At 41.1% G+C, this 25,036-nt stretch overlaps 2 long non-coding RNA genes across 2 annotated transcripts in view; both read right to left on the bottom strand.

The window, feature by feature from the left end:
* The window catches only part of LOC137857648 (uncharacterized), a 695,515-nt gene that overhangs the window by 639,367 nt on the left and 31,112 nt on the right, over window positions 1–25,036 (bottom strand). The gene's annotated exons all lie outside the window — the stretch shown is intronic.
* LOC137858185 (uncharacterized) lies at window positions 20,667–23,821 on the bottom strand. Its single transcript, XR_011097556.1, has 3 exons — window positions 23,543–23,821; window positions 22,489–22,595; window positions 20,667–20,900 (listed from the first exon to the last, which is right to left on the bottom strand). It is a non-coding gene; the product is annotated as an uncharacterized lncRNA (long non-coding RNA).

Here is a 25,036-nt window from a genome sequence, read left to right as displayed (position 1 = left end):
GCATGTTTTCGGCTTTGAAAAACAACAACAACAACAACAAAAAACAACCCTCTGAGAGCTCATCCTTAGCAAAACAACCCAAAGAGCAGTATAATAACGCAGCTCAATATTTTCCTGAGTGTGCGGTATCTGTATATACTTCTGTATCATTCTGTGTCTCTATTGTATGTGCCTAAAGATATTCAAGTAGCTCTTGGACTCGTTACCTATAATCGTCACCTAAAGGAACATATGAACAGTATACGGATAATCGCTCTAATTGCTTGGAGGAATGTAATTGGCGTTATGTATATATATATATATATATATATATATATATATATATATTTTTCTGTGTCTACCTGTTCTCCCGTGGTAAATATTAGCAATTGAACTGCTTGTCTTGACGTGTTTTACGTTTGAGCCCCACGAAGCACACCGAATCATCACAATAAAGTGATCAAACCTTATTATGCATGGCGCAGTTTTGTTTTCTCTTTTTATGTTCTGCTTCTCATCTCAAAGGACATCACGTTGAGCCAAGTGTTTTGATTTACGAGCTCCTCTGGACTTTGAGATTTTAAGTCTAAAGCTTTCAGTATGTTGGGGCTGAAATTATGATTTTCCACATTTCAAAAGGGACGAGGCTCTATTTATAAATGTTACAGAAGGTTTCGTTACTTCAGGAACAACAAAACAGGAACAGAGCTGCAATTTTCAAGAAAATAGGATTTCAAAATATAGAAATAAAAAAAAAAGTAGTGGAGACGATGTATAATTCAATCAAATTACAGAAAATTGCTTTAAAATTCAGAACAGTAGCTATCCATTATGTCTCTGTTTTATTAGTGACAAGTACAATTACTCTAAAATAAAGAACACTGGTGAATATATAATTGGCTGTAATCATGTTAGTGTTTGAATAAAAATGACGGGGACATTTAACACTTTGACAACAAAATGTTCAGAAACAACTTATTTATTCAAACAGTTTTTATTTGCATCCACGTGAAGGAGAAACACACTTTTGCTTACGATAAATCAATGCTTTTTCACTTTCAATAAATATATAACTAAAAAAAGATTATTAATTATTTTATTATCCAAGGCTTAATAAAGTCTCCTGAGTACGACTCTGTTATTATTGATTACTCAGTACCCAAAGGACGCCATCTACAGGAACAGGTCTTCAGGCTTAGCACAAATCTAATCACTGTTGATTTAAAAAAAATAACATAAAAACAGAGTTAATATTCTTCTATAAACCCGACTCCGATTTTACCCACCGCACCGATCACAATATTTGCTTTGCAATAGCTTCTTACTATTCAGGTTGTTGTAATTTGACACAGTCTAGGAATCTGTTACAAGAGGCCTTTTCTCTGAGATACGGCATTTAAAAAATAAATTGAACTCCAGGAAGAAACACTTTTTCTCCTTCTAAAGTAGCTCTTTTCTCTCAGGGGTCCCTGAAAATACAAAACACCCCGTGAGATCTCTCCCTTCAAACCAAGGGTGTGGAAGATGCTTGCAAAAGTGCCCTGAAAACAAAACAATTTGACCGATAGCAGTTTGTGCCATGGAATTGTGCCATAGAATTAACTAACATTTCTTTAACTTTAATTTAACTTATTTTCTTCTGCGTAAAGACAATAAATAACAGCTATCCCAGATACAGTTTCATCTGTTCTTGCAATACATCCTTTGCCCCTTACCATGGTACTTAAAGGTGCAATTTAGCTGTATTGCTCCTTTCAGAACCCTTGCTGGGAAACTCATCGAACTAGAGTGTCCTTTAATATTTTGATCAGACAACTACACACCTATGGAGGTGTGATATATCCTCCGTGCTACCACTCCAATACCCTAATTCAAACCATGAAAAATAAGAGGGAAGGTAGAAGAAAGTTTCAAGACTCCTCTTTCTGCAATATTTCTTTTTGTTTCTTTGCTTTAATCCCTAACGAATCTTTCTTCACCTACTTTTATTTGTCCATTTCTTATTTATCTTCCGCTCTCAAGTTTTCAAATGCCTGCCCTTTTGCCGCGTGTGTCCCTAAGAGCCCGGATCCCAAAGTGCCCCGTGCAGCCCCTCACTCCCGTGGCGGTGAAGCGCAGCGCAGCGCAGCCCGGGTGCTCCGTAGCCGGTTCCCCAACCTCTTCCCTTCCTATGCGGGTCCTGCCAGCCCTCGCGGCTCCTCGCAAATCAAGTACCTTCCCTCTGAATCAAGAATCAAGGCTTCCCTCTGTTTAACTCAGGCCAGAGGTCTGGATGGGCTTGGAAAAATTCAGGTGTGGATTAATCTGTGCAGTGAGGAGTCAAAAGCAGCGGTGCGTTGGCACAAAGGCTGTGAAAAACTACCCACGGTACACTCTCGATTTAATGCGTTGTTTTGAAAACCGAGGACAAAAGCCGTGAAACTTTATTATTATTCGTGCTTCGACTGGAACCTCACTCAAAGTTTATGCCCGAGGTCTCCCTCTATCTTCTCACTTCGTAGCACTGACAATGAATGCCCCAAATCGAGAGAGACTGTGCAGCATCCCTACTTTTAAACTTCGGGAAATCCTAAGAGGTGCGGTGCGCATCCCTTGGACCGGCCGCTCCCGCAGGACCCGCGGGTCCCTCCCCGCCGGCAGCCGAGGCGGGAGCTCCCCTCCGAACCAGGAGGTCTGTCATTTCTCGGGTGCCTCGTACCAAACCGCAGATGTCAGCCTTTCCCTACGTGTTCGGGCTGCTAATGCGGGGACTTCACACAACAGAAATGCTCATCTCTGGAGCCTTTCCCAGGGCCAGCCGCGGATTTCGCGCGTCGCCTCTGTCAAGGGCGGCCCCGGGGAGCGGGCGGGGGAGCCCGGGGTGCCCAGCAATGCTGGTTCAGCTCGTGTCGTCCCCCAGCGGGGGACGTCCCCCAGCGTCCCCCAGCGGGGCGCCCAGCACCCCGTTCTGCCCTGGGCTGCCGCCTGCCACCCTTCCCCGGCCCGACCTCTGCAACTCCCTGCTGGTGCGCGGCTCCCGGGCTCCCAGCCCGACACCCCCTTTGCCGACAGCTTCCGCAGAGACAATTTGTTTCGGCCCAATTCACACACAAACTGCCTCACCTAACACCCTCCCGCCCCCCTGGCACCAGCCGAGGGAGAAACCCGCAGAACCCTCCCCGCCCCCGGGACCCCCGGGACTCCCCCCTCGAGCCCCGCTGGAGGGACTCCCGCCGTCCCCCTGTCCCCTCCCGAGGCTGAACCGAGCCGAGCCGTGCCCGGGCCGGGAGGGGAGCCGGGCCTCCCGCCCTCGCCGCCTGCCCGCGGAGAGGGAGCCCGATGCGAACGGCGCCGGCGACATCTAGCGGCCCGCGGTGGGCAGCGCAGCCCCGCCGTGCGCGGCCGGCTGCCGGCCCGGCAGGAGAGGCACTACCTGGGCCTCCCGCCCGCCCGCCTCCCCAGGGGTTCTCGCACCCCTCAGCCTGCGGCTTTCCCCGTGATTCTGCTAAGGAGCGGGCACCGCTCTTCTCCGCCTCTCTCTGTTTTCGCCTTCCCCAAAAAAGGTTCCAAAGTTTTCCGTGCAAGGTTGAAATCAATACAAAACGCGCGCTCCCTTTCCGAGGTGTCCTTTTTGCGTGTTCACCCCCACGGGGCACTGAGAGACAAAAAAATGGAAGCTCTTTCCCTTTCTTCTCCCCCACTGAGGACCTCCATGGGAACAAAGGAGCAGCGCGGGGGGGGGGATGGCCCTTGCCACCTTCCCCCTCCAACGCGCCCCCCGGGCCGGCACCACCCCGCAGCACTGCCCGCGCCTTCTGGGGCACTTCCCGGAGCCCTGAAGGAAGGAACAAATAACTAAATAGAAGCAATATTGTTGAGACACCGCTGGCAAATCGAGCCCATCCTGTTTAAATCGCAGTGTCAGCTCTCATTAACAGCTCAAGTCATCTTTTCCCCCGGGCAGACCTCGTCTGCTCTATCGACTTAATGGCAAACAAAACACACGTTTGCGCTCCGTTCTTACAGCCGCGTTCCTCGCCTCGCAAGAGCGGGGCAGGCTTCGCCCGTAGTCTGAGGGGCTCCCCGAAGCGGGGCCGGGTCCCTCGGCCTTCCCGGGGGAAGGTGGCGAGGCCCGGCCTCCGTCGCCCTCCTGCCCGGTCGGGGAGCTGCAATGGCAGCCGCGGGGAGAGGCTGGAAGGCTGAGCCCAAGGCAAATAGTGGCGGGTATGTTCAGCCAAACTTAGCAAAGCACAATGGGCTCTGCGGGAAACTTTGGGGGTTATTTGTGCATCAGGTGAAGCGCTCAGCGGCGCGGAGCCGGCTGCCAGGACCACGGCACCGCCCGGGGAAGCCGGCCGTGAGGAGCCGAGTACGCTAGGCAATAACAAGCAACAGACTGAGTGTTTCAAGGCAACTCAAAACAAACAAACAAGCTCTCCCGACTCTCCCGCCGGGAAGGTGGCTTTGATAAGGAAACAGGGGAAGTTTTCAAGAGCTGCAGACACTTTTTGCAAATGTATTTTAACTCCTCTGTGCAGAACAAGCTCTTTTATTTTTTTTTTTCTTCTCCCCTGACACAATGGAGTACCAGCCTCATAGAAGGAAGGAATACATTTCTCGCCCAGTGAAAGTCCCTAGGAGTGGGACTTTCCTGGAGTGGGACCTGACCTGAATAAGGGAGCGGATTTTGGTGCCCGAAGACGCAGTGACTCCCTCCCCTGCCGCACCGCCGGGCTGCGGGTCTGGCACAGGGCACTGGGCTCAGAACCCTCCCGACGTCCACCTCCTTACTTTCCTAAGACACCTTTCAGCCACCCCCCAGCTGACCACATATATATATGTATATATTTTCCTATTCAGAACACGCAGCTCAAGAGGCCCGGCGCAGAAGAGGCACTGCCTGACCAGTGCCGGGCCTGGGGCGCTCCCTGCGCTGCCGCGGAGCGGGGCTGCAGCCCCAGGAGCCCCCGCAGCCCCCGCAGCCCCGGGCCCGAGGAGGAGGGCCCTAAACTTTCCCGGAGCCGAAGCGGCGTCGGCTCTCCAGTGCTTGGCTGTAAATAAACGGCAGGCAGTGACAACACAGCCGTCCTGCAGTCAGAGCGGAGGCTGCCTCTGCACCTTTCCTCTGCAACACACGCCGTCAGCGTTTTAATTCCAGCTCCAAAGGGAACCTGCAATTACGAGCCCCCCTCGTCCCCTCCCGCTCACATTCTCTTGTTTGAAACGTTCTGCGAGGAAGGTTATTTGGACTGCGAGTAAAATCAAACAGGGAGTGGAGGAAAAAATAAAAGAAAAAGCTCACAAAACCAACAACCCAGCAAACCCTTCCATTTGCTATTTACAAAACTCATTGTCATGCTTCGCTCAGGCTGTCTGCCTAGCTTGGGGAAATAAATGTGACTGAACCACAGACAAAGCCGATGCAGCTGTATTTGAATTTCTCCAACACTGTCAAACGTGCTCTTGTCTCATAATTCTCGGAGTTGTTGTTATTATCACGATCATCATACCTAACGCGAACATAATCGAGAGAGGTGCTTAGCGGTTTATAGACCTCGCTCCGGTCGGGAATGCGCAGATATTCCTACAGCAAAAAGCCAAAGGCTCCTCTTCCCTCCTGTTTGGAAGCCTTGGCAGATAAACTAAGGAAAACTTGGGACCTGAAATTTCCTTTTATTTTATTTTTTTTCCCCCTTTGGCCGTCCTTTGTGTTTCCCCAGTTCCCAGAAGCAGGTAGATGTGACTGTCTAATTTTTCAGAGGATAACCCACAACTGGCAGCCGTGGAGGTGATGAAAATGAGAGTGCTGGTCTTTTACAAGTGGAAGGGTTTCCCGTGGTGCTCCATGACATCCGTCACCCAGCTTCCCTCTCTTGGGGACTGTTAGGAGCTCGCCAGCTTGTTTGACATCACCAGGGCTGTTATGGAGCACAGCCTCCTCTCGACTCGAGAGGAGAATGACTCCTCTGGAAGAATGAGGAAAAACATACAGTGGTTTCCTGGCCTGAAGTGTTCGCCCTGGCCAGGAAGGGCAGCGCAGATGCCCCGCACCCCGCCACCCCTGCGGACAGCTCGGCTCCGGGCTGCACCGCTCGGCGGCACGGGACGGGACGGGACAGGACGGGACGGGACGGGACGGGCGGGAGCCCTCAGCGCTCCGCAGCCGGCCCCGGCTCTCAACCGCACTGCTGCTGCCCCTTCACACGTCCTCCGAGAGCCACCGGGCCGCTGCCCTGACAAGCGGCGCCTAAACCCCATGGCTTTGGGAAACCGGGGTCCTGAAGGCTGGGGCACCGCCGCCCACGCTAGCAGGCGTAAGCTCGGAACTGGCCTTCAGCCTGAAGAGCATCTCCCCAGTCCTCCTTTCTGCCATCCTGTTCCTCGTTGCCACACTTGTCAGAGGACGTTCCTGAGCCGTTCTGCGGGGAAGAGGTGGTGTGTCACTTCTATCCAGCAGGACCTTCGCCTGGTGGCACGGCCACCTTTCCTTCAAGGCATGCTTCATTCCTCTACCGCTCTCGGTGGTTTTCGTTGCACGGTGTCCTTCGGAAAAATGGAAGCAGGGAAATGAAAAGTAATGTGATCAATTATTATTTTTATACCATATTTATGGACGGGTTGAAGTAATAACCGTTATTTGCTTTGTCGAAGTGTTTATTTCACACTTGGTATATTTCCTTACAATTGGAGAACCGATGTGGGAAAAATAAGCACAAATAAATTAAAGTAACGAAAATACGTTTCTAGCAAAAGGCGATCCTTCTCCTGTCTAATTTTCCTGGGTGTATTTCTTCCTCCTGACATCAATTCAAACCAACGAAAGGGCTAAATAGATTAGTCTCTAGCCCTCAGGACAAGCAAGAAGCAAAATAATCATTTGCTTGTCTGGATCCTTCATAAAAAATACTTCTATTTTTTTCAGTTCGGGGATAAGGAATAATCCAAAAGCAGGGCAGCCGGCACGACGGAGCCCCGGCGGGGCTCTCCAGGGTCCGGCCCCGATACCCCTGCTGTGCCCCACTCCAGTGGGCTCCCCTGTCAGCCCTCTCTGCCCGGAATGCTGGGCATCGCCTCTCTCCCAGGCACGGGGCTCCGAGCTGCTCCAACCCCTCCTGCCCTCCCTTTGTCCCCTTTGAAACTTGTTGACTTCTATAATTTGTTAGCAGCGCTTCGGCCGCCCTCCTCCGCCAGCACTGGCTGAATGATGCCAGCGCCGGGGAAATGCCCGCCACGCTGAGATTTCGCAGCCGTGGTGATAGCGCTGTCATGTGCGTGTGTCACATACAGCGTGTACATCAGGGTCACCTCGGCGATGGGGACAGGAAAGGGCGGGGATGAGGAGAATTAAAAAAAGATTCAGCTCTGCCGTGTGTGTCAAGGATCTCAAGCAGAATAGTGCTTGATACCAAGGTAACACCTGCTTATTGCCGGCTTTTGGTCTTCTCTGAATAGCTTCATTACCCGCACTCCAGCAGTATTTTATCTCCAGCGATCGTGTGCAACAGTGCCACAGGTTGGGTAACCAGTGCTAGCAAAGGGGAAAAAAAAAGGACCCTTGGCATGGCCAAATCCTCCAGCACGCCCCGAGTCCAGGCAGCCGGCACCGCCCCGCCGCGGGGCCGGGGTCTGCTGGGGGCCGGGAGCGCTGCGGGCAACCCGAGCCCCGGGCAACCTGCAGCCCCTGCCGCGCTCCTCCCGCCCGCTCCGGCTGCCCGACGGGTCTTGCGGCTGAAGCACCAGGTCCTGGGCAGGACAGGGCAACCCATCGGTCCCTCCAGGTGAGATTGCTGTAAACACGTTGCATCGGCCTCTGTGAAACATGCAGTCTCCAGTCTGTTTCCTCTTGTGGGGACAGCAATGTCACTAGCTTTTCACTAGCTACCCAGTCTTTGTTCTGTGCCCAATATTAGGTAGGTTCAGACCCTTCGATATGTTCCTCCCTGTTCGGCGGTTGGGGCTGCCTCCCAGAAAAGATCTCACCAGCTCCAGAAGATAGCTGCTCTCAGTGTGCTTCAGGGCCATAGCTTTGTGCCCTGGCTCTTGAGGGCAGGGAGAAGGAACGAGGAGGAAGCTCAGCACTCACCTGGGCCCTCATCTGAGCCCCACAGATCCCTCCACGCAGCCACATCCCTTTTGCCACACTACTTGTGCTTGAGCATCAGGCACCCCAGGGAACCTGCTGGGTTCCTGGCTCGGTCTATCAGTTCGCGTTCCTATAGCCCACTGGAACCAGCTGGGCTGAGTGAGGGCATCCTCTGCTCTCTTGGGAAAGCCAGGCCACTGGAAACACAGTAGTTGGAGGTAAGCATGTTGACAGTCCTGGAAGAAGGGAGAGAATAAAGAAGGAAGATGCTTTTCCTGAGACCCCAGTTCTGGGGCTAGTTTGGTATGGGGTGCTCGAAAAAGCTCCAGCAATGCTATAGTTAGATAAAGTGCTTCCAATTCGTGAGCCAGTTAATTCTCCTGGTAGCTGTCTGAAATTATAGCCTGATCTTTCAGACAAAGTAAGGCAGATAAGTTAAACCTCTATAAAGTTTATAACCACAAATTACTTTTTTTTTTTTTTTTTTTCTCAAGTGAACTATTTTAGTTGAGGTAGACAGATTACTCTGTATAATAATAAACCATCTGAAAGCTACCGGGAAGTTTCCAACACATAAAAAATGGCAATCTTATTTAAACTCTGGGAAAGATAATTGTCTGCCCTTGCTGTATGTTTTGCATTTTTGAAGTATATCTTTTAAGGCATAATATACATTTTGAAATCCCATATATGCATCTTTACAATAGTAATGGCTTTCCACAAGCTCTGTGGGAGGTGACATTTCAGCAAGATACTTCCCCTTGACTTTGTTTATTCCAGCAGTTTAAATTCTACCTCTGGTGATAGCTGTTAACTTGGCAATGTGAAAAGTGCTACATGATGTGTACTGTGCTCAGTCAGCTCATCAGAAGCTTACCAATTATGACTGTGGAGCCCATTCTTCCTGCCACAGCATGCCACCCACCATGCATGCCTGGGACAGCCGATCTTCACATGTGAATAAAATCTGAAAGTATGCACACATTTACCCAGAGCCTGAACAAAGCAGGCACAATAAGTCTGGTGCATCCTAGGAGCCTTTTTGTTTCTCACACAGCTCATACATAAGCAGTTGTAGGTCACCTCCTGCTCCCTGCCTGTCTTGGAAATGTCAAAAAAGGGAGGTATCACAACCCCAGACTGCAAGGGGATGAGCTTTGTACCTATCAGGCAATCAGGATGCTTGTGTTGTGGGCAGGGGACCACACTGCTAGGATGGCTGTGAAATAAGATGCTCTTGCTGTCAGAATTACACATCTCATCTGTGGCTTGGTTCTCATCCACGCCTGGAAGTAGATTATTGACTCAAATAACAGAAATATGCTGGAAGGGCTCATGAGCTGGGCACCTCCACATTATGAAATGAAGAACTTTGTTAACAAAAGCCTTTGTAAGTCTACTTCCCCTGGATGAAATCTAATCTCTGTTTAAGGTCTCCTAATGACATCAGTGAGGCAAGACTTAATTGTAGACAGATGCTATTTGTCAAGCATGAAGTGAGCATTCAAGATTCGAAAATAATGTTACCTTTGAGCATTAATTTTTGTTTGGAATATCCCACTGAACTTGCAAAATCCAGATTGCACTTTTTGTTAAACTGTGATTTGCACTTATCCAAAGACATTATTTTTCTTTATTTTGAAGCAACTATTTACAAAGCATTTTAGTGCCAGACTCTGTCACCTTTGACTGTAGTCTCTTTTGCATCAGCTAAAATAGAAGTAACTCTGTTCAAGTAAGCAGAGTAACACTAGTGAAAAACCAGAATAAATAATCAGAGAATCAAGCCCTTTGAATAGCAAATGACTCCATAAATAGTCCCATTGATTTCAGTGGTATTTCATGGCATAAGTAGCTACATTAATGGAAACAGCATACTAGACCCTTAGCACACGGACAGAGGAAAAAAGGAGCTTATAATTATTTTCAAAAAAATTTTCCATGGTGTATTATTCAATTGATGCGTTACTAGCTTATTGTATGACTTACCAAGGACAAAATCAAGTGAGTTGACTACAGCAATGACTTCTCTGTTAGCTGCTATGGCGATTCAAGATACCTGTGGCAAGAAAGTTTTGTCCCTTATTTAAAATACAGAAAGCAAATAAAATCACTCCAATGGAATGCTTTACATTACCCTTAAACAAATGCTTCTTTCAGCAAGAAATAACTGCATTTTAGTGAATGGAGTCACCCCTTTTTTGCAGTTTTATGGGCAGTATTGAAATATGAGAATGTCATAGTACGGTTTCCTCTGGCTGTGTTGCTCTGGAGGACTTGGAGAAATTCTGTTGCTTGGTTTTCCTTGAAATTTACTTGAAAAACAAAGTAAGGTCCAAGTATGCTTTCTTAATTATGTTTCTTTGGCTAAACACATTTCAAAAAATAGTGTTGCCTGGAGGAGTTTCATGGTGTCTTTATATGAGAACTGCATCTGGATTCAGAGAGTAGTGAAACACCTACCTAGCTTTGAGAATTCTGGAGTCAAGAAGACTGTTGCTGGGATCTAATTGCTTTTCTGTGGACCCTGTTTTGAGTGTGACTTTGGATGGCTTGACTCCACTTAGGGAGCTGGAATAGGATGCATAAGAACAGAGGAAGAAAGCGTGATGATCAGGGGAGCATCACAGCCTGACTAGCAATAGCATCAGGTCCCCACATCTTCCTGCCAGTACTGCATTTGCTGTCAGCATACTCAGGGGTACAGGTGATATATTTCAAGCATTCAATAGAGAATGGTGCACCCACGTACACAGTACTCCTGAAAACTTTTGTAATTACAGTAATTCTGATGAAACCACATCAGCTCTGTCCTTGCCTTCCTCTCATCACTTTTCTTTGTATTCTCTTCTTGTCGTATCACATAGTAACTATAAAAAATGCTTTGTCCATAACACAAACTCCCTGTTCTGAATGCTGCTCTGCTATCAGCAGGAACAGTATTTCAAATAAGCTGGTGGGCATTTGCCTCTATGAATAGCTGCTTCTTTGCTCATGCTAGACTGTAAAAAGCTCATATGTATCTTTTGAGTGCACATTTTTCATTAAGAACCTCCAGTGCACAAAAGGAAGGGGTCATGAAAGGAGGAAAAAAGAGATTTCTTGCTTTCTCGCAAACAGTTCTCTGCTGTGTTTCCCCAGTTATGACCAAGCTATAGCTATTTTCTGTTGCGTGTGGAACATTCATATTCCCAGGAAGTTTTTAAAGGAAGGACTTTGAATAAAGTCATACAGTGCTGATTTTTCAATACTAGCTGAAAGTAGTCTACCATTTTTCTCTTTCCATGTAACAGTGAAATGACATAAAATGGATAAAATGTCTCTTCTCTATCAGGTGAGAAGGCTATGTACCAACCCCCACATATGCTGCCCACAGTGTTATCCCACAGCTGAGGGGGAAGAAGGTCAGTCTGGATCTCCAGATCAGGGGGAAAGACACTGTTTGTCTGCTCGTAATGTACATTGCAGCAATGGTTGGAGGAGAATTGTCTTCTGCAATTGACTTTCCTGTTTGGATTAGGAATAAGGCCTTGCTTAGGCTTCTATAGAATTATTGCCCTTGAAATAGAAAACAAAGGAAGGTAATGAGATATTTGTGAAAAAATACAGCAGCGAAGGACTCCTTAGAATGGATTTCTCAATTTCTCACAACCTCACTACAAACCTGAGGGATACTTGGTGGTAGCTGCAGTTCTGTCCCTGTGGAGGTCTTTACAAGGTGGAACACTAACATTAAAAAATAAGTAAGATTTTAGCTTACAAATCAAAGGTTTCCCAAGCTCCAGAAAACATAAAAGAAGATTCAAATTATGCTGCTTTCTGAAAATCAATTGTTTTTAAGCAATCTTGTAACACTGAGCAGGGAGAGGGATGATGCTTTGTTTATGATTTTCTGGTGTTTGTATAAGTTTTGCTATACTTATCAAAGTTATTATTATTATTTTGAAAATAATTTCTCACGATCTTTTCTTGACTGAGAGATTGTGTTATGTCTTACTATATTCCCCAAACCAACATGTAGTATAAACACTGTGAGGCTTTTAATTTTCTGAACTAAAACAAGTTTTCCCTTTCCCTTTCCCTTTCCCTTTCCCTTTCCCTTTCCCTTTCCCTTTCCCTTTCCCTTTCCCTTTCCCTTTCCCTTTCCCTTTCCCTTTCCCTTTCCCTTTCCCTTTCCCTTTCCCTTTCCCTTTCCCTTTCCCTTTCCCTTTCCCTTCTCTCTGCCTTTTTTTTTCCTTTTTCTTTCAAACCAACCAACCAACCAGTGAACTAGACAATATATATATATGTATATATATATTTTTATTTATTTATTTATTTATTTATTTATTTATTTATTTATTTATTTATTTTTAACCCTTCTCTGAGATAAATTTGCTAACCAAGATAGTACCAGCCAGGCAGCCCAGCAGTCCAGTATTCTCTAATTACTCACAAAGCTCCCCTTGCAATATCAATGTAACTTGATCTTACTGCATCAGTAACATAGCATCTGGTTTTATGAGCTTTTTTTACGAGTGTAGCATGAGAAGGAGTGAAAATTGACAGCAAGTTGACAGAATACTACTGGGACCATTCTGGGGTCCATCACACAGTCATCTTATCCCTTTACCTTTAGAAAACTAATAAATTTGCCATCAGATTAGCTGTTACAAGGAGATGACAAGGTAATTTTTAAAATTTGTTTGTTGTGAATGAGGTTTCCCTCTTCAGCCACCAGAATTATCCTTATGTATACATAAGAGGATACATGAAAACAGGTGGGTGAAAATAAAATCACATGAGAAGTAGAAAAAATTTTTTTTTGTTTGTGTGCATGCCTTGTGCTGAGTGCTGTGGGGTGCTGTGACTGCTCAGATGCTATCACACTAACTGCAATATCATGTAGCTGTGTATCTCCTTCAAGCTCCTCTGCAAAATTCTGTAGTGTGATCCCTTAGCTGGCTGTGTTCAATCTATACAATCTAAAATGAAGATGCATTTTTTTTTAGATAGTAAGCTTATTTTCTGTTCCTAATGGTGTTCAAAAGTCATTGTAACAAGGAGTCATTTTATCATCATAGTTCCTTGTTTGTGTTTTGGCTTCAGTTTTCTTAACAGAAATAATAATACAAATTGTTTTGTGATGACCAGAGCTAATGAAATGATCTCTTGAATATTTGATATTCTTACATCCCTTTCTTAGCCCCATTGTCACAGCCTTGTCCATGTATGCTGAGCTTGAGCTTTATGCCCAACTCCATTAGACTTGCCTTCCCAGTCCCCTCATCAGTCTTTCATGTCTTCAGATATCAGCTAGGCAGAAGGCATGATATCCTTAGTAGCTGAGAGCTACATTTGCATTAATGTGTTGGAAGAATAACTGCTGACTGGATAGCAAGAGATCAATGAAAAAAAGATCATCAGCCACAACTGATGTTCTATTATGAGTAGGACATTAACCTGGGTCTGTGTCCTCCAGCCAGGTGCCATATCTGATGAAAGCTGTGAGATTTCTCTGTAAGGTGTTGAGCTCCTTCTAGCCTTTGTCTAAAATCGGCCAACAGTTTTGGAAATTACGAGGAGCGGGGGGACTGAAAGGAAAAGAATCAATGACTTAATAGTGCAAAATCTATAATTTTTCAAATGCATGTAAAATCCCAAACAATTTGTCTCTCAGAAATAAAATAGATTTTAATTGAAAATGAATAGAACTCATATTCCTAATTCTTACATGTATTTTGAAAATTCTAAGAACATCTTTTGACAGAGTTGGAGCAAGAGAAAAACTCATCTTGTAAAGACATGATAACAAAATATGTTAACTATGAGTCCATCCTAGCTGGGAAAAGAACATTTGAATCATGGCACTGACACTGAAATGCTTTCTTTATTTTAAATTTGTGTCTGGCTCAGAACTTTGCACGCTTGCTGCGTGATTTTGACTATCTGCTAGCGCATTCAAGATGTATCATAAATTGCAGTATTGAAAACATATGTCACAGGGGAAAGAAATCTGTAATAATACCAGATGCCATTATATGATAATGAATTTCAGTCACTACTAACCTGGATAAGTGTTTTTCATAGGGAAACAAGTGGCAAATTTACAAAAGAAAATTTTGTGCAAAACTTTCAAGTTTTTCAAGCCAGCCTTGAAGAAATAATATACTTTGATCAATGGGAAAAATCAGCTGGGAATAATTTTGAAGCTGAATACATCTACTTTGATTAAACAAGGAGTGAAAGTAACATGGTAACAGTTTTCACATATGTAGGTGGGTGATCCTTTTAAGGCAGCAGTTTTAGGGTACATATTCATAAGAAAGAAGAAATAAAATACAGACAAATTTAAACTGAGTGTTTAAAACACTTCTAATGGCTAGAATATAATGGCTAGACAGCTAAGTCATTTGAAAAACAACAGTACAGGTTTTATTATCCGGGAAATCCAAGAAAAGTTTGTCTGAATTATCAAAGGTACATAAGAAAGATAGGTACCAAAGTAATATAGTTTTGGAGTGAGATACTTTTGATGATCACATTAGTAATTCACAGTTTTAATTTCTGTGATTCTATGACTGAATTTTACGATGAGGTTGCTTTCTTCTTTTAGAGCTAGCTAGCAGATAAAATAACGGTGTATTGTGGCAACAAACCAGGTTACTGTTTGCATTTCATGGCCACTGAATATTTTGTAATTAGGACAAAAGTCTGTATGTTTCTTTCAAATTCTCTATTTAAAGTAGGTTGTATTGTAGCTGGTGACTACTGTGTCCTGAAATGGTGTGATTATCTCCAAGGGAAATCTGCAAGAACACAACTACTTCAGGAATCTTTCGTCAAGGACAAAGTCTATACCCACCCCTGTATATGTACAGAAATCTCCCTTAATGAAGAATTGTAATTACAGATCATATTTTAGTATAACTGGAAATAAATTATTTCTGTTTAGAAGGACAGAGGGTCAGTTGCACGATGTAGGAGCAAACACAGAAAAAAAAAACAAAAACAAAGCTGCAGGTTTCTAAACATGCAATATATCCACATGAATAAATCCACATGAGTAAACTCGCTTGATTCAGTGATGTTTTCAAGATACATGAACTGAAGAAGAATGTCAGTTCATAATAGGAATAGCTAGACTTTTGAATCAGAAGTATTTTAACTCAGTAAGGGTATGTGAGTAAGCTTGCAAAGTCTTAACTGGCTTTTCAAAGCAAAAATAATTTATTTGCACTGTCAGAGATTTCATTGGAAAATAGGTTCATGTAAACAGGTAGGATGTAAATGTAACTTTCAGCTAGGATTACGTAGGTTGCTTGGCACAGTGTCACATAACTAGTTGCAGAGAATATCTTCTGGATTCATTGATGTCATCTGGATTTCTGTCACTGCTTTTAATGGAGACAGGATCTCATGGATGTTTTTACAAAATTTCCAAAAGTCACAGACCAGATATTTTTAATTGAGTTTTGGCCTCAGGTATTTGCAGGAATAAGCAAGCTGATAGGCTTGATCAAGCACAACCTTCCTTGTCTGTTGCACAGGTGGCCCTGACAGGCCAGTACAGGATTAAAAATGTTTTACAATAGGGATTCTTCATCTTGAAGACACAGCTGAACTGGTATATGGAGTAGGTAAAATCTTTTCATTTCTGGTGCTCTAGGCTGCTGTGTTAAGAGGCTTGGGCCCCACAGCCAGGGCTTCCTGCATAGTGCCTGGTCCAAGAGGAAAGACATTTTCCTGAGACAAAGCTCAAGCTGTTTTCTGACAGATCCACGCCAACCAGTCATAGCACAGACACCCTGCTGTTAGTAAAAATAGTGCACAACAATGTTCAGCTAACATATAGTTCTTTCAGAAATGTGTTTACTTGGCATCATTTAGAGCAGCCCCAAGGCACCTTTGACCTCTTCTGAGACACAGGATTGTACAGGTCTGTTCTGCTGAACTGATCTATGGCACCATGCCATAGATTTCTTGTATGCAATACAGAGAGCTGTTTCTTATTGAATAGTTTGTTTTTCCAGCACAAATAAGGGTCAATCAACATTTTCAAATAACACACAAAAGCACCAGTTTTATTAGAATTTGTTTCTCTAGCACTTGTGTGATGGTCCAGGAAAATCAACCCAAGATAATAGCAGGAATAATTGACCAAAGAATAGCTGTTTCTTTAATCAAGGGAACATGATGATTAAATCAAAAGCTTTAGATCTGTGGATATCACCAATTGTCTTTTGTCTATTAATAAAAATATGTCATCAGTGAATTTTAAAAAGGCAGTTGCCAGAGGGTGAAATGTCTACATGTAGATGGAGAAAGGTCAAAGCAGTATTATTTGTAATTAAATACATTAACTGTATTGTGGACAGTTTTTCAAGTGATTTGGATTAAAATATATTACCAAAGTACAGAATTACTTATAAAGAAATATGCTCCAATCCTACAATTTCTCAACAAGTATGTTTCCCTTGGACTCTTTGTTGTTGGGGGGGGAGGGGGGAGGGAGGGATTCAAACTCTAATATTTTAATTAAAAAAAAAAAGAACAACAACAAAGTGTTGCTAATGAAAGGCTTGGTTTGCTTTAGAAACATTGGCAGAAATATCTCACTTCACTGAAGCTTGAGTGATATCAGAGCTTCCTGTTCCTGTGCTGTAGCCATATGGAAAATGAACATATTTCTGCAGATTTTATGCATAACAAATATCTTTTGGACAAGAAGACACACAAGCTTGTAGGGAATTTATTAACTCAGGAACAGTAGCCAGTAGCAAAAGGAAACATACACTTATGGCTAGCATGGTATGCTAGAGGGTACAGCTTTCAGAACACAAGTTATATCTTTGCACCAAACACCATTGTGCAATGCAGGTATATTTCATTTATATTTGAGCATTAAAAGGTGTAGTAAAAGACTATTTGTACATACAAAGGACATGAGAAATTATTGCTATTTTTTGTGAAAATATTTAGTGGTCCTAGCTTTTAGATCCTCCTCTTTCTTTCCACTTGTTCTTCACAGCATCTTTCAGATTATCCAATTGTGAGATGAACAGGTTCATGCCATACTAGGCTTGATGGTAGAGCTCAAAGGGTCACAGTGAACGAGGCAGCATCTGGCTGGTGGTCTGTCAATAACCGGGTTCCTCAGGGCTTGGTTCCTGGGGCAATTCTCTTTAATGTTTTCATAAATTATCTGGATGCAGGACTGGAATACTTCCTCAGCAAGAGTGCTGATGACACTAAGCTGGGAGTTGTGGCTGATTCCCTGGAGGGATGAGATGCCTCGCGGAGGCATCTACATAGATTGGAGCACTGGGCATTCAGTAATAGCTTAAAATTCAGCAAGGGTAAATAGTGGATTCTGCACCTGGAATGGAGTAATGTTGGTCACAGGTACAGAGTAGGAGAGGAGCTACGGGAGAGCAGCTCAGCAGAAAGGGATCTGCCGAGGTGATTTTCTAATTAATGATAATATCAAAACACAGCCACAAGGAGATCCAATGAATTTTGCAGAAGCATCCCAGATCTTACACTTAACTACTGAATACAACCACTAATTTTGTGTTCCTCGGATTGTCTGATTAAAATCAATACTTTATATTGATTGCTTAACTCAGACTACGTTTTACAAGAATTCTGTAGAAAATGGCATAAAGCTATCTGATATCATGGAGGCATAAACCTCTGGTTCAATAGATAGACACATTCATAAACAAGAAATTTGACATTGGAGACTCTTTTATTGTTTACTCTGGAAAAGTCTGGACAGTATGAGCAACTGACCAACAACAGTAAACCGAGAGTCAATGAACCAACACGTTAGCCGCACAAATACCAAGATTAGAACACAAAGAATGTCCAGCTACCATGGCTTGAAACTGGCCACCTTCTTGGAAGCAAAACGTGTGGCTATCTCTATAGTTCATATACATTTAGATGGAGCATGAGAGGTGAAAGGAAGTGTGGCTGCCCACACAAGTGCTCAAAGACACCCTGAGAATATGTTAAACAATTTGATCTATCAACAAGTGTTTTTGAGTTCTTAGACCCAAATAGGTAGTAATGGAGAGGACAGGTGAGAAAACTTATGATATAAACAACACACAAATAAACATATGTTTATTAAAGTATTATAAATATTTAAAACACCTATTGAATTAATTGGTTATAATTGTGAAATCTTTGCTATTGCTTTGTTTACTAGTCCTTAAGATTCAATTTCCAGCTATTTCAATCTTGTACATTTTTTTAACCCTCAATAATTTTAGTCTTTCTGTACTAGAATCTGTCATTTTCATTTTTTTTAAGTGCTCATATACTATCAAACTTTTTCCTATCCTGAACACTTTTGGTGTATCTATTTCTCTACCTTTTATAGAACCATTTCCTCTAATATCAACAGCTTTTCTGTACTTCTTTCTGACTGCAGCTCATTTGTTGAAATTTCCAGTATATCTTCTAGAATATACTGATAATTTTAACTTTTTAATGTGAAGGGATCCTAGCTTATCACAAATTGCCATAAATTCAAAAGTACAATGTGCTGTAGGTAAGTTGAAACTATCCAATATGTACTCTTCTTTCATTTTTCCGATCATCTCTATTTAGTTCTGTTAGCACTTTCTCAGAACAGAAAGTAGTCCGTTTAGAAATGATTGGATCATCTGTTTTACCCTCAACCAAGTGACATTCACTCACCCATTAATAGTCCTTTTTTCCCAACCAGATGTCACCAAAAAATAATTTTTCTACTAAAAAAAAAAACTTCCAAAATGATAATGGGAAATAAACTGTTGTAATTAAATATTTTATAAGGTAGAATGATATGTTTTTTTATTTTCATTTTTATTTTTTATTAACATCAGAACTTAAAAAAAAAAGAAAAGTAGGAGAAGGATGAATACTAAAAAAAATTGTCAGGTAAGTAAATTACTACAGCCATTGCCTTGGGAAAACATGCACCTTCTCAGGTTATAGCTCCACATGAGTCTAATATAGACCAATAATTTCTACATAGTTACAATTGCAATCAGTCTTCTATTTTAAGGCATATTTTTACTCTCTTTATTCATTTAAGAGATGATTTTTATTCTTTCATAACAGTAAATTTAATCCTCCAGGCAAAGTAGACCCACCTCATCCTAGCTTTTTGGAAGCAAATTGAATAAATCATTTTTGTATTTGAAAAAAAGTTAAAAGCAACTTCTCTAAGATTGTCAAGGGGGTAATGTGTCTAGGAGTTTCTCCTTTAGGTAAAATAAGAGTTATAGCTGAAGTCTGTTGAAGTGTGATTTGGATAGGGATCATCCCTTCAGTTCTCACTGATGGTTCTCTGAGAGGAAAGTAACACCCTGTCCAATGCTATTTCTCTGTTCTGTCCCAGGTCATGGTCCAGGTGAAGCTTTCCGTAGTATTGTTAAATATAATTTATTTGTTTAGTATATCAAAGTGAAATACTTAGTTTGTTATTGAACAGTGTTGAATTTTGTAACACCATCTCTTATTAAAAGCAGGGTCAGTATCTTTGTGCCCTAGATAGTAGCAGGATCAGTGCCTTTGTGCCTGTCTTTAGAATAGTAGAGGTAGTCCAGTCTAGTGTGATACTCCTGCCGTCTTGCTCTTTCTCTAAGGGAAAGAACTCTTTATATTACTATGTTTTGTTTCACAGACTATAAACATTGAGTTCACTGTAAGTGAGCAGTAATGTAAGTTCACAGTACAATGATGCTGGGGAACTAAACTACAAGAAGATGGGTGTTGTAATTGGATTTGAAGGTGATGAACATTGGATCATTACCGTCAGAAACCGTCATTGAGGTTGGTGTTGGAAAAGATCTGTCCCCTGTACACAAGATTATAAATAAATAGAGAAATAGATAAGAGTAGTAAGAAAAAAGGTCTCAGACAGGGACATTTTACCAGAATGATTTCACTAGCTTTTAGGCACACAGAATATTCTGAGTACAATGAAGACATGAAATCTACAACAGGAAGTAGGTTTCAGTTTGCTAAGCATGAAGATTCTGTCTTTGACAGAATCTATCTATCTTTGAGCTGGGTAGCTCATGATATTATGGTGATTCATAATAGACAAAGAGAGTTAAGACCATGAACTCTCCCCTGCAGCACTATATAACAAATGTTGAAAATGAGAGCATTACAGTTGGAAATGCTTTCTGCTGTTCATATGGACTCAGAACAAACCAGTCTATGCCTGTAGGGCTAAGTCAGATGGTGTGTTTACAATGGATCCAATGCATCCATTATAGATCCGTTGAGCAGGCAAGTCAATCTGTCATTGAAAAAAAGCGTCCAGCTCCCTCTAAAAAAGGAAAATAAACAGTCATGTTCCACGTGCTTTTCACACAAGAAGAAGGAGCTGAATGTGGGAAATCCTCTATTATACAGGATATTGAGAAACTCTAGTGCTGGCAGACAGGTTCTTGAAGACAGTAGACTGGACTACTGTCTGAGGATGGCATTTTTTCCAAATTATTTAATGGAACATTTGCCTTTCTGTAAGGCTTTCTGATGAAAATGAGTATGTTCTCCTGTATAATATGTTTTCGTAAATATATTAGAATCTAAACCTTTATCTTATTGAACACTTCTAAGATAAAACCACTGAATCTGGTTTTGCTAAGCAAGGATTTATTGTTTTATAGAGGCAAATATGAACAATTTGCATTCTTACAATTTACTAAGACAGTATATTTGACAAGCGCAGCAGCTATTGTGCCATTAGTGTGTAATATGACACGAAGAAAAGTAATAATAGAGAAGTAACGAAGAACATAGATGGAAGCTGGAGGCATGGAGTAACTGGAACTATTTCCATATACTGTAGCTTCAGTACTCTTGAAATATGCTACAGAGAAAGCAAAAGAACCAGTTAACAGCATATACAGTGATATAAAGGTCTATTTTTTTAAAACTTTTTGTCAATAAGGAAAATCATTTTGTAAGTAGCTAGTAAAATATAGAACACCAAACCAATATTCTCTCCTGGATTTGAATTTTTTCATTATTATCCTCTCCCTATTCATGGCTTAGTTTGAATTTATAAGATTGGGAATATGGAATACAACTGATCCTCATATTATATCTTTTTATACATACATATTTTCCAAAAGGCAAGAATGGACACTTTCTTCTTTTTGTATTCTTTTGTAGTAGTGTTAATGTGTGAGACAAGTAGACTGAGTTGGAAAGAAGTTATCTAATTGACTTTAAAATGTGTGATCAACTCATCTTTCCCAAAATCATGAATCACTGACTATCATAAATTTTTCTTAAAATAATGAAATAAATATATATATGTGATATATACATCTATAAAAATAAAACATGTGGATTTGCTTTTTAAATAAACACATATCATTTATGAAATGTTTTAAAAATGTTTTAAGGCTATTTTTAACAGATGGAATTTGAAAATTCTTTTTTCCAAATAAATTTTTGAAAGAAGAAAAAGTTAACCCACATAACCTGAGAACTCAAGAAACAACACAATTTAAAAATAATGCAATATTCCTATATTTCGAGCCCCAAACAATTTCCTGCCCAAGGCTTTTTTTTTTTTTTTTTTTTCTTGCCTTAGCTATATTACACATTTAATTTTGTTACTATATTACTATTGTATTAGACTCCTTTGAAATGCTTTTATACTTCTGTGGTACTTCAGTTGAAAAAAAATTCCAAGATCACATTAACTAACAAGTTTTACTCTTTAGCACTTTCGTAAATGCACATCGTAATTTAGCATATTGTAAATGTAGTTACCCATAGTATTCTCACAGTTTGACTTTCATCAATTTGTGATAGAATTATGCTTACTCTGAGGAGTATCTTACATAGTGTGTAAGTTCACTAATCTATGGACAGAAAATATTTCTCAAGACATGGGTGACTGTTTTAAATATAATCTTACATTATATGCAGCCATTTGCACACTGGTAATAATCACACATTTATGCTTGTGCTTGTTACTTGTTAATCTAACAAGATTGTGCTTGTTACTGTTAATCTGAAACAGTAAGAGTTTCAGATTAATTTAAATTTCCCAAGTCTTTAATAAAACTACTTAGTGCCTTAGTTCTTTTTGGCAATCTTACCAAAAGGCCGTCTTCCTTACTAAACTGGTGACTTTTCCAGCAGCTGCTTGATATATCACCCTACTCATAACCTGCATATTGCCTCATCTGGGCATCTTGTTACACAAGGGAAACTGGTGAAATATTGTATCACCCTTTATAGCACAGGCAGAATGAAGAGGCACAGCATTGCCTTGATAGTAGTACTTGCCTGGTGGCATTTTGTTCAGTTTAATGTACATCAGTCATGCACAGGAATCAGCCCCATTACACATGAACCCCCAAAACAGAAAGTGTGAAATACTCAAAAAAGCAGTTTAAACCTTGTATTTTACAAAAACATTAATCTGTCTGTGACCTTACGGTGTACTGGTTGCATTAGAGCTGGGTGGCAGGAACTGTAGGACTTTTTTTCAAGAAAGACAGCAATTCTTCGGAGATACTGGAAACAGTTTTGAAAGTCTTGTTCGCTGTAGATGAAATTGTTAAATTCATTATACAGGAATGGGTAATTTTTAGATAAGTGTATTAGGTCTCCCAAGTGATTTGCATGTATAATCAAATGAAAAGACCTCTGAAATATTGAAACTCTAGATGAGAAAAGTGAAATTCTATTAAGAAAGAAAGAACCTCTGCATTTATAGCATATTCAGAGAACATATCAGAGTATAAATTTAATGCAAAGCAGCAATGCTCATCTTACTTTAAAGGTAATTATATAGAAAAAGGGGCATTTAAAATGTATAAGTAGAGGCTTTTTTTTTTTTTTTTTTTTCACTCATACAGCATATAATTAACAAAGTTCTTTAAACCTATTCATAAAAGAAAGTAATAAACCACTTGTAAATAATGGCAGTCACATATTCTTTACAGTTAAATGTCAATAATCTGAATGTCTTTTTTATACTCAGTTATAAAACTACATTTTTGACATATTAAGTAGAAGCAGGTATTACTAGTGTGCCATTTCAATTTTCTAGAGATTTAGACATTAATATAAAAAGGATGAAAAATGAAGAACTGTAGCTGTAGAAAACTGGAATGCTTGTAAATTAAATCAATACTTTGCCTGCAAAACACAAAGCGATAACAGAAAAGTGAAGTTGCAGAACATTTCATAGCAAAATTAAAAGGTGTGGGTGTTGAGACCTTAAAATACTAAACTGTAGGTGCAGAACAAGAGAATTGCAAAGGAAAGTATCAAACCTTGTAGTATCATACAGATCAATTAATAGTGATTTGTTTTGAAGCAATTACTGAATCCTCACAAGATTTATTTAAAAAAACAAATTCAGCTTTCTTCAATGCTCATCTGTTACACACTATTTTATGAGTGAATGCTTCTCAGAAATAAATACAAAGAGGAAAATAGGGAAAGATGAAAGAAAATATACAGTAATAAATGAAAAGAGCATACCTCCTAAGTGATTTTGGAATTGTTTTTGGTTTGACTCAATGATCTTCTATCTGAACTTGTTCCTTGAAAGCTTATATTGCACAGCAGGCCTCTGCACTAACATATGCTTTCTTGAAAATTCAGAATGCAGGATGCTCCCAATATACTTTTTTTCTTTTTGACCTTTCTCTTGAAATTGTGGGTACCCAGCTAGCGATGTACAGCTCATTACAAGAAGGGAATTACTAGATGCCAAGTCCTTCCACAGCAACAGAGAGATGGGGCTGAACTGAAGGTTACAAGCCTGGAATGAACACAGGTTAAATTCATTAGTGTTGGATTTCTTTCACTCTGATCTGACTGCATATGTTTCAATTACAGTGTTTAGCAACTTCTAAGATTTCTTCTGTGTTTACTACTGACCATCAGTAGACATGGCCTGTTGCCAGGTTAGAGCAAGAAGTGAAAAAAATCAGTACATCCCTGAAAGTCAGCTTCAGTTACCATTCCTACAATTCACAGACTGCACTTTTAAGAAGCTACAGTTAATATTGCAACAAACTTTGGATTTTTAGGCTGGTTAGTTTTTCTGAAAATAAGTTGAACATACAAATTCTCATTAGAATGATTAAAAATATTTAAATATATATCTTGTTTATATTTTAAATATATAAATATGCTTCCTCCATGAGATAAATGTTCAATGTCAAATAATATAGTACTATAGGTAGTTTTCCAAAGGAAAAACTTATTGGAACCTTTAAAATTTCCTCCTCATATTTTTAGCTAGAAGGTACTAGTGTCTGAACAGATCTCTATATTCTATTTAATACATTGTATGAATCTATATTTATATAGATATACTTATGTAATCATATATGTACATCCACACACATGCATATTTTTCAAAGGTGCTTTAATAAATGATTGAAATAACTAAATAAAATTTTCTCCTATTCAGTTTTATTTTATAATAAAAGAAATTGCCATCTGTTCTTACATCAATATAGCAATCACTTTTGAAAGGCAAAGGACAAATTCCCTTTACTGCTGCAGGTTTTCCAGGAACTGAAACCGAGGTAGACCAGATCAGAATAACTCTTCTGGGTACTCCTATTTCTTTTTTTGGTTGTGAAGGTAAACCAAATTAAGTGAAGCTATGTCTAGACTGTAAGACAAGTGGACACTGTGAAATGTCCCAAGATCTTGGTCTTTCACATATCCAGCTCACTGTCTTGTCTGGATATCACCATCTTTCCCTCCTGTCTACATGTTCACTTCTCTTTTCCATGAACTAAGGAGTAAGGGGAGCAAAGGTGAACCCTAGGGGGCTTTCTGCAGCACAGAATTCTGGTACAACCACATTTCGTGACTTAGACAGTTTAAACTCTTCTTAGGAACCTCCCTTGGAGTCTAAAAATCAAATGGAAAAAAAATATTTTTTTGACAAATAAAGTAATATTTGCTGTTAGGTTATTTAGGATTGTCCCAGTTCTCCTTTCCTGTATGCACCTC

This window comes from Anas acuta, chromosome 5 (genome assembly GCF_963932015.1).
Source record: "Anas acuta chromosome 5, bAnaAcu1.1, whole genome shotgun sequence".
Taxonomy (NCBI): Eukaryota; Metazoa; Chordata; class Aves; order Anseriformes; family Anatidae; genus Anas; species Anas acuta.
This window is presented reverse-complemented; position numbering and strand designations above follow the sequence as displayed.